Source organism: Gavialis gangeticus, unplaced genomic scaffold, assembly GCF_001723915.1.
Source record: "Gavialis gangeticus isolate Ggan-Ray unplaced genomic scaffold, GavGan_comp1, whole genome shotgun sequence".
Lineage (NCBI taxonomy): Eukaryota > Metazoa > Chordata > Crocodylia > Gavialidae > Gavialis > Gavialis gangeticus.
The window spans coordinates 3,192,880-3,207,906 of NW_017728980.1; positions in this window are offsets into that span (position 1 = coordinate 3,192,880).

Genomic DNA, 15,027 nt, shown 5'->3' on the forward strand with positions numbered 1-15,027 from the left:
CAGTATAGTCTGAGTCTCTCAGGACACAGCATATGTGTTCAAAAAATCAAGGTAGTGATTTTAATTACCATCATCTGAAAGAAAGGAGGGGATTTTTTATAGATGGGCAAATTACCATATGGGGTATTTGGGAGGTTTTCTTTTTATAGACTTTATCCTGCTGTTTGGAAATAATCTCTTATCTAGCAAGAAATAAATGTCACTGTAAGATACAAACTCCGATGAGCTTTTATTTTATGGCAGTCGATAATTTGTTCTGAGTGTTTTTCTTTTCATAATCCTCCACTGCACTTAAGCTAAAGCAACAAATATACTTATGTCTACCCAGACACTCCCCCAAACTCTTTGGTGACGTCTTAACTCCTTAACGTACCTCGTATACTAAAAACCTCCCCCCACTCAGACCTGTAGTACAGGTAGATTTTGCTCCCGTAAAACTATCTCAGCATAAGGGTATGATTTGAACTGATATAGTTAAACCAGAACAACACAGGTATAATGGTATCCATTTGCCTTTTGCTAACATAGTTTTCTCCCCTTTTCCACATGGGACTAAGTTATACTGGAATAACCATTTTTATACCAGTGTAGCTGCACCCATGCTTGGGGGTATGGGGGAGGGTATAGTTCTTTTACTACAGTGAAAGCTGATCAACTTTATGTAGACAAGGCATAATGTGTCCCACTGCTGACAAGAAACTGGCACTTGGATCCCGAACAGCTGGCTCAGCTATACCTGGATGAGATCAAAGCAATGTTGATCAGGATGCGGAAGCATTTCAAAGATCTAGCTAGGATGTTTGCCTCCCTCCCACTGAAGGTGCAAGCCCCTCTGTGTTCATCAGTGCAGTGCCAACGCTCCAGGGTTCTGCGGGACTTATTGCCTGTGATTTGTTTGACAACAATTTTTTTGCCTAAAGGAAAGGAGGCAAAATTTGCAGAACATGTTCTCTGAGCGTAGTTACCATCTGGAATCCAGCACTCACCACTCAGGGACATTATAATTTATTATCTGGATTGTGGCTAATGCTACAAGCCCCCATTCCTTGCGCAAACATGCAGTGAAAAACAGTTCCTTCTCCTAAAAACTTACAGTCAAGATGGGCAAATCCTAGGAAGGATGGATGAGGATCTGAGGCCCACAGAGAAGAAGGTTAGAATTTAGGTTTACTTTGCAGGCTCCAATGGCAGTTTTCTAGCCATGTAAGCACTGTTCTTGGCACAGACACACAGTTTGCAGTTCTACTCTGCATGTAGTGTGGGCATATGAACATTTACACTGCTACTGAGAATGCACAAACTATGTGCAAGTGTCAAAAATGATGGTTATGCTGCCGAGGAAGTGTCATTTGGACACAAAAAGTGAAATAGGATTCTGCCCTACGTGATTTATCCAAGGGCACTCTAGCCAGGTGTAGCAGAGGGAGGTATGAGAACTTCCACTCTAATTCTTTAAAGGAAAAGTTGTTCTTCTTTTATTATGCCTTGTTGATCTCATCCCACCTCTTCACGGACATCACATTGACCTGCTGTCACAGTCATCTGGAACAGGCCTCTTGACTGGTAATCTCATTAAATGAGGATGGACTTTTGGGATTGGCATTCTCTCTTTCCCTCTGGGGCAACTGTTCTTCTGTGATAGGAATTTAACCTCAGATAATGTTGGGGGGGAACATATACAGTTGTGGGGGGAGCATATACAGCTTATGCAGCTGTGTAGTACCCCCCAACACACACCAGTGGGAGAGAGAAAGGCTGACAGATTAAATAAATTCAAAAGTGGGGAAAAAATTACATCTTGGAATTTGTCCTGTTCCCTAATTATTTCTTAACTTTAATCTCCCTGTTCCATGGCAACCCATTTAACTGGCTCATGCTTGCCTGCCAATAACACACTTTCCTTTCTTTCACCCTTCTGGTTTCTAGCCACCCCCTTCAGGGATCATGATTACACAGTACTTTCCTTTTCCATTGGGTCTTTCACACAAGGATCTCAAAGTGTTTTGCAAATGGTAATGACATAGGGCCAAATGCAAAGTGAATTATAATCAATGACAGCCTTCCCATTGACATGAGTGGGGTTTGGATCTGGTACACAGACTTCAATAGAGCCTACGAAGCAGAGAATCGCTACATGGATATTTGCAACTTCATCATATCTGACCTTTACATAACATTTAATGCACTGTATTTGTCCTCACAATACCTTTCTGTAATAGAGCTGTGCTATTATCCTCATTGTGCAGCAGGGGAGCTGAGTTGCCCCAGTTCAAGGAACTGTATAGAGGTAGTACCCACCGGACCATGCTTCTTGCAAAGGTATTATTGTATCCTTCTGAAACTCAGGCGGTGCATCTACACGAGACATTTACTGAGGAGCTGCCTAATTAGTAAATTCTCAGAAAAGTCTTAGCGTCTATATGTGCAGCCCTATTAGGCCATAGGAAACTAATTAGCTCTGCCATAGGTCAACACTTGTAAATACAAGTATAATCCTGTGGTGGTGTTATTTAATGTGCAGCAATGCACATGCAGATGCTGATGGGGCTTGCTGGGGCATGAGGGTGCTTCAGTGCAGGGGCCCTCCTGCCAGCTGGGGTTGCTCTGACCCAGCTCAATGTGCTGCAGTCCTGGGCGCATGTGTAAACATGGCTCCTGGGAGCAATATACTCTGGCATGATGTGCGCTGGAGTTCATTGCATCACATTAATTTCACATGTAGATGTACCCAGGGAAACAAGCAATAAGAAGCTGTTAAATAGCTTGAGCTATTTGAGCACTAAGGCTCAAATTGCAATTTGCCTCACCATAGGATGAGGGAAGGGCGTGTAAGTCCCATTCTACCTGAGCAGGTGTTTTAGAAATGGAAATGCGAGATCTCATATATTAATGATGGTATTGCCTATATAGTAGCTCACATGGGACCCAGGAAGAGATGCATCAGGGAAAATGGAGTAGAGATAAAAATGGATAGGAAGATTGGAAGGGCTGGGACTGGCTCTGGAGATGTGATGTGAGGTGCTTCTTCTAGGGCTAACAGAAGTCCTATGCAATGAATGTCCTCAGGTTCCCAGGGGAAAAGTGTATTGTTCATTGAGTTATCTCAGCTTTTAGGGATTCAACGGGAAGCAGTATGTGCCCCTCCTCAAAGTGAGTTGCCACAAGCAGGAGCTGTTTTAGATGGGTCTAAAGTGAAGCTGAGAAAATGGAAATGATCTCCCTCCACAGGGAAATGATACTGGGTCCCTTTATTTAATTACAGGACAATGCTGCTGATTTTAACTCTGTCTAGACCTTTTATCATGTGTCTGTTCCTCTTAATTTAATGAGTTGCTGACAAGCTGTTAAAAGAGCATTATTCCAATAAATGCCAGGCTTATTTTGTAGGTAAGGCAACAGCCTTATGATGTCAGCAAAACAAAATAGGTAGCTTATATAGTGCAAAATAGATAGTGGATTATCTATGGGGATAAATAGATAGCCAGTTTTTCAGACCCAGTTGTGGTTCTCTGATTCAGGGGATTAGTACATGGTATACAAAGTCTTCCACCAATTTGACTAGGAGGTTCTGTTATCTGAATTCCTCACTAGGCAGATGCCTTCGGTTGGTATGCACTTGATTATCTTTCTGTGGCAATGTCAATAGAGAACATTGCAGGAGGCAAGGATTTTTGTGGGTAATATCTTTTATTGGACCCACAGTATAGTTAGGAGGGACATAGATAAGCTTTTGGGTATGAAGCACTGTTCCTCAAGTCTTTCTAGCCTCTAGTAACTTGCCAAAGGAAGGACTCAAACCATTTTCTGCTAAGACCTCACGTAACATCTTAACCCCAACACCATCATACTGTGTCACTTAGTGACTGATCGAGGCAACAGCCCACTACTGCTACAGACCAGTAGACTGGCTCCTTTACTCCGGCAGTATAGGCATACGCTTTGATGCTGAAGGTCCTGTGTTTGAACCACACTAAAAACATACTGTGGCTATGCTTCCTTTCAGAAAGTTCTTCCTAAGCACCCGCACACTTTGACAGTCATCATATTGCCTCCAGCCAGACCAGATCTAACCTGGTATTCCACACTTAACAACAGCCACTACCTGTAGCTACAGAAATACAGCTAGCCACAAATGCAATGTTTATGCTCCCAAAAGAAGGGAGAGGGGATGAATCAGGAGAGAGAGCAACTGGCAGAGGATAAAGCTGATGTTGCAACAGTACAAAAAGGTTATATATATTAAAAAAGAGAGAGCAAGAATAAGAAAGAGCCTCGGGCTTTGGTCGGCTGTTACTAGTCTGTGATAAGGCAGGGGGAGTTTCAAGCTCCTCTTCGCAGAGAGAAATCCCATTTAAACACAATCCTCGAGGAAGTGCTGGAGTGGAGAGAGCGGCTGGTGCCACGGTGAACTGCCAGAATGAAAGCCTTTAAGACAGGAGGATCCTGAAGATAGAAATCTCTCATCCTGAACTGAGATAAAACCCAACCCCTAGCATTGCTGATACTCCAGTGAAAAGGAACTGGCTACTTGATCTCACTCCATTGCTTTCAAGCCACTTGATTTTATTTTTGTGGTTGAAGAGCCTTTTTTATCCACATTTTCGCCTTTTCCTTTACGGCTCAGCAATGTATGGAACCAGATGTCGAATCTCGGCTGTGACGGAAGGACAGCTTTGAGCTTGCTTGGCTTTTGCTACACATTGCAGCACATCCAGCTCCTTCCCCTCCCCCAGCCCCAATAAAATGGTCCTCATTTGCTTTTCTCTCTGCTGATTGCTTTAGAGAGCTGCGTTAGCAGGTGGCTTCTAGCCCAGTCGGCATCATCTCTGCTGCCAAGCTAAATTGCCAGGGGAAAGGGGAGGATGGCTCCTGAAAAGCCCCAGTGCTCAAGGCAGGAAGCCTGCACCTTTGGTAACGTGGGGAAATGCCATTTCCTGGGGCAATGACCACAAAAGGGTTGGACGGATCTCCTGCATGGTGCAGAACTCAATGTTTCACTGCACTGCTTGCCCTCACCTCATCTTTGAAATGAGGGAGGCAAAATAGATCCCACGAGAATTTTTTAGATTAAAAAAATTAATTCCCAATCCAAACCAGGACAGAAAGTTTAAATCTTGGAAAAAATTCCACCACTGACCCCAAAATCTGGGAGAACAGACTGGTTACACCGAATGTCATGTTTTATTCATTTTTATATTAGGTATAAATTAATTCAAAGTTCCAAATGAAAAGTAGTTTCAATTGAAGTTTTTTGTTTTAACAGTGTTGAAACAGGAAATTAATAGAAGTTTACCCTTTCCCATTAACATCTGCCATCAAATTCACTGGCATTAGCCAACAGAAAAAGAAAATGCATTTAAAGATTCTCAACCAACTCTATTTTGTCTTGAGTAGTGGAGCCTTTTTTAGTTTTTGGTCAAACAAAATGTTTCATTTCGATAATTCTGGGATGCTTTGACCCAATTTTGTCATTTAAAAAACTAAAATATGTTTGAAATATCAACTAAATCTTGAAAGGAAAAGTCATTTTGAAATGAAAATCAATACAAAAATGTTCCACTCAGAAAATAAATGGACCATTTCAACATTACTGACATGCCTTGTGTTTTTTTTTCCTTCCAAAGTGAAATTTCCATGAAGCATTTCGCTTTCAATGAACAAGCATTTTTGGATGCAGAATGTTTCAGTGGAAAATTTATGAGCAGCACTGGTGAAAAAAGATGGCTGAGCAGCTGATTGCTGTGTGTAACCCTCTCCCAAGAAGTATGTGGACTCCTGACTGGAGGTGTACCCAAACCAGTCCCAGAACGACATCCAGGTCAGGTTCCAAGTTCAGAGGCTGGACATTTCTCCATGAGGAATCTCATTGCCGTTGACCCGGCCTCCAACGTGCTCCTTGAGTACAAGTACTGTATAGACACTGCAATTGTTCTTAAGCCACTAGTTCCTGATGATGTGGAAGTGAATTTGCTTTTCCTGAATTCACACTCATTGTGTCTGTGCTTCCTGCACAGACTGTAGCAAGTGTGGCCATGTTTATGGAGGCAGAAGGCTTTAACACTCATTACAATCTATGGTAAAGTACCTAAACCTGTGTACCGTAACTCCACTACGTCACCATTCCTGGCAGTGGTGCCCCCAGACGTGCCACATCGCTCTGCACGAGCTCCGGTCTATACTGAAACTAGTGTAGCTGTGGCCATGCAGTGTTTTGGGAAGGGTAATTACTATGCATGCAGGCTAATGGCCACTTAGGCCTTGTACAGACATTATATTGCGTGATAAATGTGAAGAAAGCATTCTACAGCCATAACTAAACAGACAGTCAGGGCGCACAGAGTACTGTAAAAATGGTGGATCTCACTCCATAATCCTAGATGGATGTGGTATCAGACTTCAGCGCAGTAGGTTAGATCACTGTAATGAACATCTATACCAGATCCCAACATGACTCATGTTGGGTTACCTTTTGCTGGCAGTCCATGGGGCTTTGCAGCACCTCACTCACCACTGTCGCAGGGTGGTGCTCTGACCTTGGCCACAACTCATCCGGTCTGCCAGAGCACTGAGCCAGCCCAACATCTGGGCAGTCACTGATAAGAGTCAGCAAAGCCTTTGTCCCCAGGCCTGCCCACATCCACTGGGTAGCATAAATCTATCCACACAAAGAAAACTGCTTACTGCTGAATTTTTGTTACTGCACATTGTCATGGGTGCAGGTGAGCAAGTGCTGAATGTGGTTCAGCTGCTATTTTAGGCTCAAAGAAACTAAGGCCACTTCTGCTCACAGTTAACCTGTCTTAAGAATTGATTCATCTGCACTGATTTCTGGAAATAGGCAAGTTCCCTAATGGACATGAGGCTTTTGATATACACTTGTGTTTAACTCCTGGCTATTTAACATGGTTCAGAATGGCATCAAGATAAGTTTGGTGATGACAGTGCCCCCTAACCCTAGCCTCTACCAAGGTACTTAATAGTTCTGTTACACTGCCAAAATATATAGTGCTTTTCAAATGCTTTTATAGAGTCCCTGCTTTTATAGAGAGGAACCCCAGCTCCTATTTATACTTGAAAATGCCAAAATGTACATCAGCATACCTACACGTACTAATATGCAACATCACTATTTCCCAACTTGTCTAGGGAAGCCAATTGTATGTGTAAAATGTAGATTGTGAGAAGCACTGTGCTCAGTACAGGATACAGGACCAAAAACTCATTAGACCAGTTCACAGACACCAAGTCCCAGAAAACTTGGATCCTTTATACACTTGCTCATAAAACATCCTTAGCTCAACTGCAATTTACCTTTGTTGTGCACAAGGCACATATGACAAGACCCTGATTGTATTCAGATACCAGCCAGCTATGAGTTGCTGCCTGGCAGGAGGTGGGATGGGACATGGTATTAAGGGGTCTCTGTCTGTGCACCAGACCCAGCAATAGGCCACCCTTGTATCCAGGGTGTATCTGCCCTCCCATCCCTGTCACGAATCACCCCACGGACCTGATGCAGAACCCGTGAGAGGCCCCAGTGCCTTGACGCAGGCCCATGGAAGCCCAGCCCCAGCACCCAGAAAATAGTTCCAGGGAGCCCCAGGGCCAGGCACCCTGCCACCCAGACCCCAGTATGCCCCACCCATGCACCGCCACCAGCCAAATTGTGGGACAGAACTGGGTCTACAAGGAAGTAAAGGATCCTATTGTCATCTGGGGCAAGGAAGACATCCAGCACCAGCTCCAGATAGGGCATTGAATCACAGATGTGTTCAAGTGCATTGCCCAGCAGAAGCACATGTGGGAGCACAATAGAGACTGGCTGCAGTGCCTTGCTAAGACCCATGATGGGGACCCACAACCCATGACAGGGACCCAGACCCTGGAGGAAATGTGGAACCCCTGGAGAGAGGGGAGAGGGAGAAAGGAAGCGGCAGCAGGGTGAGCTTGAGACCCATGGGCCACCCCCTGTAGTCATTGCCCACTCTTAGCAGCCATTATGGCTGAGAAGCCCATAAAGGCATGGGGGGGGGGCAGAGGGCGGTGCCAGGAATGCTGGGACACAGGAGGAGGGTGAATTGCCTGTTTTCCTCCCACCCCCGCACTCCCTTGCTGAAGCCTGGAGCCCAGCCAGTGCACCAGGTCTCCCTCACCACCTTGGGCACTTAAAAGAGCATGTCCTGTTCAGTAGGATCATAAATCTGCATAATTGACATGTTCTTGCCATATCTCGGAAGGCCATGCCTCAGTCCATGGGAGATTTGAGCCGAAGCATGGATACTGTGAGCACTTGTACATAAACAGCTCCCCCTGCCTGCAAAGCACTCGTGGAAAATCATCAGTAGCATTTACTGAGCTCAGCAGGCAAAGGGTAAACAGTAGCTTTTTTAGAGAGCGCCCCACTGTCAGGGACAGGAGGCACCACACAGCTATGTCTGACCACTGATGCAGGAATAAGAAAAAATCCCCCTTGTCAAAAAACCCCCAAATTCCTGCCCTCCCAGTCCAAGAAAGGGACGCATGGGATGAAAGGATTCCCTCATGGGAGCCGTTATCTCAGCCACCCAGCTTTCACTGCCAGGGTGGCTCCCAGGTTCTGCACCTGGACAGGCTGGCAAGCGGCCCAGCAGCACTTTCCCCTCCCCTCTGATCCAATCCATGGGTGAAGTCCAATGGGCACCGACTGATTCTGATTCTCATGGCATATCGACCCCTCAGTGCAACCCCCAACCCCTCTTCTGCAATCACAGCCCCATCCCAGCCCTGGACCTACCTTCCCAGCCCCCCACTCCAACTCCTTAAAGCTAGGCAACCCTCTCCCTTGTCCGCAGGCTCCACATCTGTGCATGGACGGCCGGCTTGCAGCAGCCGGCATGGTGAATCCAGGACAGGTGGCTGAACACTTGTGGAGCACATGAAAGATGTGTGTATATGGGGCACTGGTGAAGAGAGCTGCTGTCACAGACTCTGAGATTAGGCCATGCACCACGGACTCCTGTTGCCAGAGGCTGTGAGACCAGCACGAGGAACAAATTGGGATGGGTACAAGGGAAATGGACAGGCTGGGGGTACTTACATGTGGGCTCCCAAGTCACATGACTGGGGGCTCCAGATGGCTACCCACTGTTTGAAGGAGACACCCCACAGCACAGAGGAGCTGAGAGAGCTGCAGCACCAGGATAGGGACTTACTGCAAATGATCCTGGACCACCGGCATTCACTCCATAGGCGGAGGCCTTCTATGCAGTTCCAGGCCAGTCCTAAAGGGGCACAGAATTGGGGGAGAGTGGGGGGGAGCCCATCAGGCCAGGCAGTCACTGGGGCAGCTTTTGGCAGCAGAGCCCAGCAGCCCCAGCTTGTCCACTCCAGCATCAGGAGGCCTGCGTGGGGGAGCTCTTCCACTCCCCGTGGCCCCACTCATGGCCCAGGTCCCACTGAAGGCAGCGGAAGAGCATTAGTGGAGATGGACAGCCCCCCAGCTCAGGCCGGCACCCTGATATGATCCCCAGGCATTAGTAGGGGCTGCAGGTCCATGGTCCTTGAAGGGGGAGACATGGCCCCAGGGGCCAAGAGGTCAGGGGTCCCGTGTAGGAGAGCCAGGAGTCCTTGACACCCACTGCAGCTATGTCTCCTGACCCACATACACACACAGAACCCAGGCATCCAGGATGGACACACACACACAATCCAGGAGTCCAGGACACACCAACACACTCAAAATGTAGGCATCCAGGATACAAACACATATACACACAAGCCACATGGCTGGGACACACACACACACACACACACGATGGGTGCAGGATGCACTGGATGACTTTGCGTGGGATGGCCAGCTGGTGGCTCATGGCCATGAGGGCACATGTTGTGATGAGCTGCTGCTGCCACAGGTCCAGATGGGTGACTATGATGTGCTGCAGCCTCCAGCGAGACTCACACAGGGTGACCAGCAGGATCTACTGCAGCTCCTGGGTCTCTCTGCTTGCTTGGGAGCACAGGCCTCAAAATGAAAGCATATGCAAGTCACGAAGGTGGAGGGTTGGGGTGCAGCAGCCTGTGCTCAGCAGCCCATCAGAGGTTGCTTGGCTGTTTAGCTCCGTTTGAGAGTCTTTGGTAGCTTGAGGAACCTGTAGCCAGGCTGGGAGGCATGCAAGAGTCCCCCATACTTTCTGGGCTTGGCCCATGCACGTAGGCTCTGAGCGCTGCCCCGCTGAAGGGCTAATATCTATTCTGCCTATTCCCAACCTAACCTTGGGCGCTTAAAGCTCAAAAGTTTGTGAGCGCTTCCACCTCAGGCTTCTTGAAAGCCTCTGCTTAGTCTTACTCAGCAGTCCTAATTCACCTGCCCAAAGTGCTGCGCAGATGTGACCCCACTGCTTCTAGATAGAGCTTAGCCATGCTGTGCCACAGACCTCCTGTGTGACTGTGGGCAAGTCATGCGGCTGTCCTGTGCCTCAGTTCTCTTTCTCCAGAATGATTATCATAGCACTGCCCCGCTCCATAGGATAGGGACATTAAAGACACTGAATTGCTAAATACATAAGACTGTTAAAAAGCTTTGCTGCAAAGGTTATTTGTTCTGTCTGTCAGTGCTAGCAATAGATTAGGAACAAATACTAAAGTTTCACTGTGTTTGCATATTTAAAGAAAACTGCTTTGCTATGGCATCTCTCCCCACCTGTTCATTAGCTCATCCTCTTATGTCAGGCATCCTTCAGGGAAAGGATGTTTCTCACCTGAAAACTCCTTAAGATGCCACATGCAAGCTCTTCACTGATTAAGTGATCAGGGAAGCTCCTAAGAGGGTTGCTGTGTGCTGCCAGCTGAGGAAATGAATCAGCAAATGTGTCTCCTCCTGTTGCCCTGTCAGAGCAGACTGACAGGAGGGGCATGGCAGAGGCAGGCTGGGAGGAGGTAGTAGGTTATTTTGGGTGTAGAGCTCCACATCTCACAAGCCCTATTCCAGGTTCAGGTTCAGTATATGGAAATACCCTGCACTTGCCTTTCAGCACAGGAAACAAGGGGCTGATGGGTGTTCAGTCCCACCAGACATGGAGGCTGATACCTTCAGTTTGAAAGGATGATGAAGAAAGGGCGATGGTGTGTCTGAAGCTTGTGTGTGGATGTTTGTGTGTCCTCAGCAATGTACAGTTCTCCATTCCCAAACCACTGTCGGGTTCTCCTTCCCTTAGGAACTTTTCCACCAGACAAAGATAAAGGGTCATGGCTTCTGTAAAGCATCTCCTTATGAGGGCTAGTCAAAATATTTCTAGGAGGCCTACCTTCCCCAGCTTGGGTTGAGGCCCAGGCTTGAGATTCTGCTGTTTTGATTGGTGGAGCCCACCCACCAATCAAATGGCAGCAAGAAGAGTGATGCCACGCCCCTTTCCTGAGGGGAGGGGGAAAGGATCCTGGCTTGATTGGAGACTGCAACACTGTCAGGTCGGAAGACTTCAGGGGTGGAGCCCTGGAGAGTATATAAAGAGCCGTGTGTCCAGCACGAGAGAGACATGCCATGGGACAAAGCAGAGCTAGGGAGAGCTGAGAAGAGCTGCCCAGTGGGGTGCCCGTGAAGAGCTCCAGAAGACTGCCCACAGTGGTGGGGGAGTAGAGGTTGGCTCCGGCTCCAGTATACGGTGCGCAGAGTGGCACATGGGGATTCAGTGCAGGCAGCACTGCACGGAGCCGGACCTTGGGAGCAAGGGGCTCAGGTCTGCAACCCCTGGTGTGCGGCCAGGGCACAGTGCAGATGGAGCTGGACCCTGGGAGCCGTGAGAGGCGGCAAGGGTTTGCAACCCCTGGCAAGTGGCCAGGGTCTCGGTGCACAGGGACAAAGCATGGCAGAACCTAGGAGCCAATAGCAGCAGCTTGGGTCTCTAACCCCTGGCACAGGACCAGGGCACAGTTCCGATCTCACCACAGGAAGGGTCCCAGTGTGAACCGAGTCCCGGAATCACACAAGGCAGCCTGGGCCTCCAACCCCAGCGAGAGGGCAGTACCCGCCAGGAACACATGGCTGCTCGGGGCCACTAGCAGGCAGGAGGCAGGCCTGAGAGGCTTGGCAGTGAGGAGCAGTTCCAGTGGAAGAGCGCTGATGCCCCTTCATGGCCCTGGAGTCGTGAGTTATTGGGCAAGGGTTTCTCACAGGGGAGGAGACCCCTTGGAAGCGGGGGTGAGGAACTGCAAAAGGGCCTCCTGAAGGATAAGGGTCCTGGCCACGCCCTGGAGGGTGGAGAGATATTGGGAGCCAGCCCTTTCCCCCCCCCTTTCAGGAACTGGTCCTGGGTTCTTTTCCCCTAGAGGAGATTCTAGTAATCACAGTGATATTGATACTGTGAAGGATGGTATGCACTTTATATTTTGTATTCAGCGCCTCATATTTTGTTATTAATTACCATTTGTTGCTTATTTGTTATGTATCTGAATGAGTATATGTATATATCTTGTTGGACCACGCCCCCCCCCGTTGACACCTCCCTTCGATTGCCAGTATCTGTGTGTGTCTAAGTGTGCTTGTTGATTATCTGAATTCACCTGTATTTACCTGTTCCAGATTTCTTATTTACCTGTGTGGGTTCAAGGCCCTTCTGAGCAATCCTTTAGAAGTCCATTATAGATGCATAGCAATTTATGTAAGTCTAAAAAGAGTGTTGAATATATGTATATATATAGAGTTATTAAAATTATTCTTTGTTTTTGTAAGTTGTACTTATATTAATAAATGTGTACATAGTTAAATTTTATAACTGTCCTGGCCTGGATCTACAGGGCCAGAGGGGAACTGTAAGTGGTCTGCAGTTTCGCCTACAGCACACCTGTCAGCTAACAAAACCCTTCGATCAGAGGGAGTACTTATCTGAATACACCCAGGCTACATATTTATATCAAATTTATTTTCTGACAAGAAGTTTGCCCTTTGATAAATGTTTGCCACCCCCTCCCACCAAACTTGTTTGCTTTCTACCCTTCCCAACATATGCTTTCATAAAATAAAAGAAATGCCCCAAGTCTTTCATAATGTACCACAGCTGGAGCCTTAATGGGCACCACTCTGTCAAATGGGAGAACGCTGTGCATCATGGGAGATGTAGTCAGACCAGGGAGCCTCACCAATAGAAGAGAAGGGGAGCATGAAGCTCCAGCGCTGTATTTCCCATGAAGTTCATCAGGAGCATTTTCAAAGAAAAATATATTGAAAATGTATACACATATTTTTCTATATAAATCTATAAATGTTTATATAGAATAAATATAAGCATGAATGTTTTTCTGGTTTTTTTTAATTTCTCCTGCAAAAAATTGACATCTTTCCTGTAAATCAGCCTTTCTTGACTAGCACTATTACCAGCTGCTTGCTCTGAGGATACAACAGAGAGTGACAAGGAGGTTACCCCTTACCATAACAGCTGAGTGTTTTGTACTTCTCTAGTAGCCCCAGCTTGTACCAGCACAGGGGAGTGAGCAACTGAATTGAGGACTAAGACCCAATCTCTGATATGGCATGTGGTGGGGACAGACACAAGCTGAAACTTCCCCCTGTTAAATTGACACCCCAGATTGGCAGGAGAGCTGCTATTGGGGAAGAGATGGAAACCCCCTTACGTTTAAACATCAATTTATGTGTAATATGGAGAAATAATCCAGTAACTCTGTGGAGGCAGCACATCCATCTCCCAGCTGGTCAAAAGAAAGTATGTCCCATCACTCAGTATCACCTCCTATGACTATATAAGAGTAACGGTATCTGGCTACAGCTGCATTTGCCATCCACTCATGGTGCTTTAAGAAAAAGGGAAACATAAATATTCTTCACATGATGTATTGGCCCTGGTAACCATCAAGTTTGTTGTAATCCAACCTTTTTCATTTTCCAACTCTCACAACACTGTTTCCTCTTTCAATTCACGTTAACCAAACATTCAGGGTCCTCCAAATGGATAGCGTGAAACGAAGAAACTAGTGATGGATCTGGCTGTTTCTTTGATACCATCCTGTTTATTCACAAAGCCCATCAATAAAGTTCTATTTCCCTGAATGCGACAGGAATGACACTATGGGCATATCTACATGTGCATTTAAGCGCAACTAAATTTAATGTGGATGAAGCTAATGTGCATTAAGTGATTTTTGGCAGGTGGCTACACATGCAGAGACTTGGCACTAAAGTTAGTGCCAAGTCCCTGCATCCCTGTCATGTGCCCCTAGTGGCTAGGGAGACCTGGTACTAAAGTTAGTGCTGGGTTGCTTCTACATGTGTTATAATGTGCGTCAACTAATTGTGTCTAAACTTAATACCTGCATTTGCAGGTATCAAATTTAGGCGTGATTAGCTTAATTTCACCATTTTTAATGCACATTAAGGGCACGCATGTGTAGATGCATGCCATTAATGTATGTTAGACTAATGTGCATTAATGTGTCTTGTGTAGCTGCGTCTACAAGACAGAGGGTGCATCTACACATGACACGTTAATGCACATTTGCTTAATTTAATGCACATTACACGCATGCGTCCACACATGCATGCCCTTAATGTGCATTAAAAATGGCAAAATTAGGCTAATCATGCCTACATTTGATACCTGCAAATGCAGGTATCAAATTTAGGCACAATTAGTTAAAGTGCATTCAAGTACATATAGACGCAGCAGAGTACTAACTTTAATGCCGGGTCTGCCCAGCCACTAGGGGCACATGGCAGGGCTGCAGGGACTTGGCACAAACTTTAATGCCAAGTCGCTGCACGTATAGACGCCTGCCAAAAATTGCTTAATGCACACTGGCTTAATGTGCATTAAATTTAGTCACGTTTAAATGCACGTGTAGATGGGTCCAGAGTGTCAAAACTTAGATCAAAAGAAGTTCTCTCAACATTTCTCAGTGCTTGTTCAGGCAGAAACCCTGCCTGTGTCTGGTTTTGAGGGTATTTCCCCCCTGTTTCACTCCTTCTCACACAGGTCTCAATTCACACAATAGCCAGTAAAGCAATTCCACCCACATAGTTGAAATTTTGGCAGGCGTTGCATG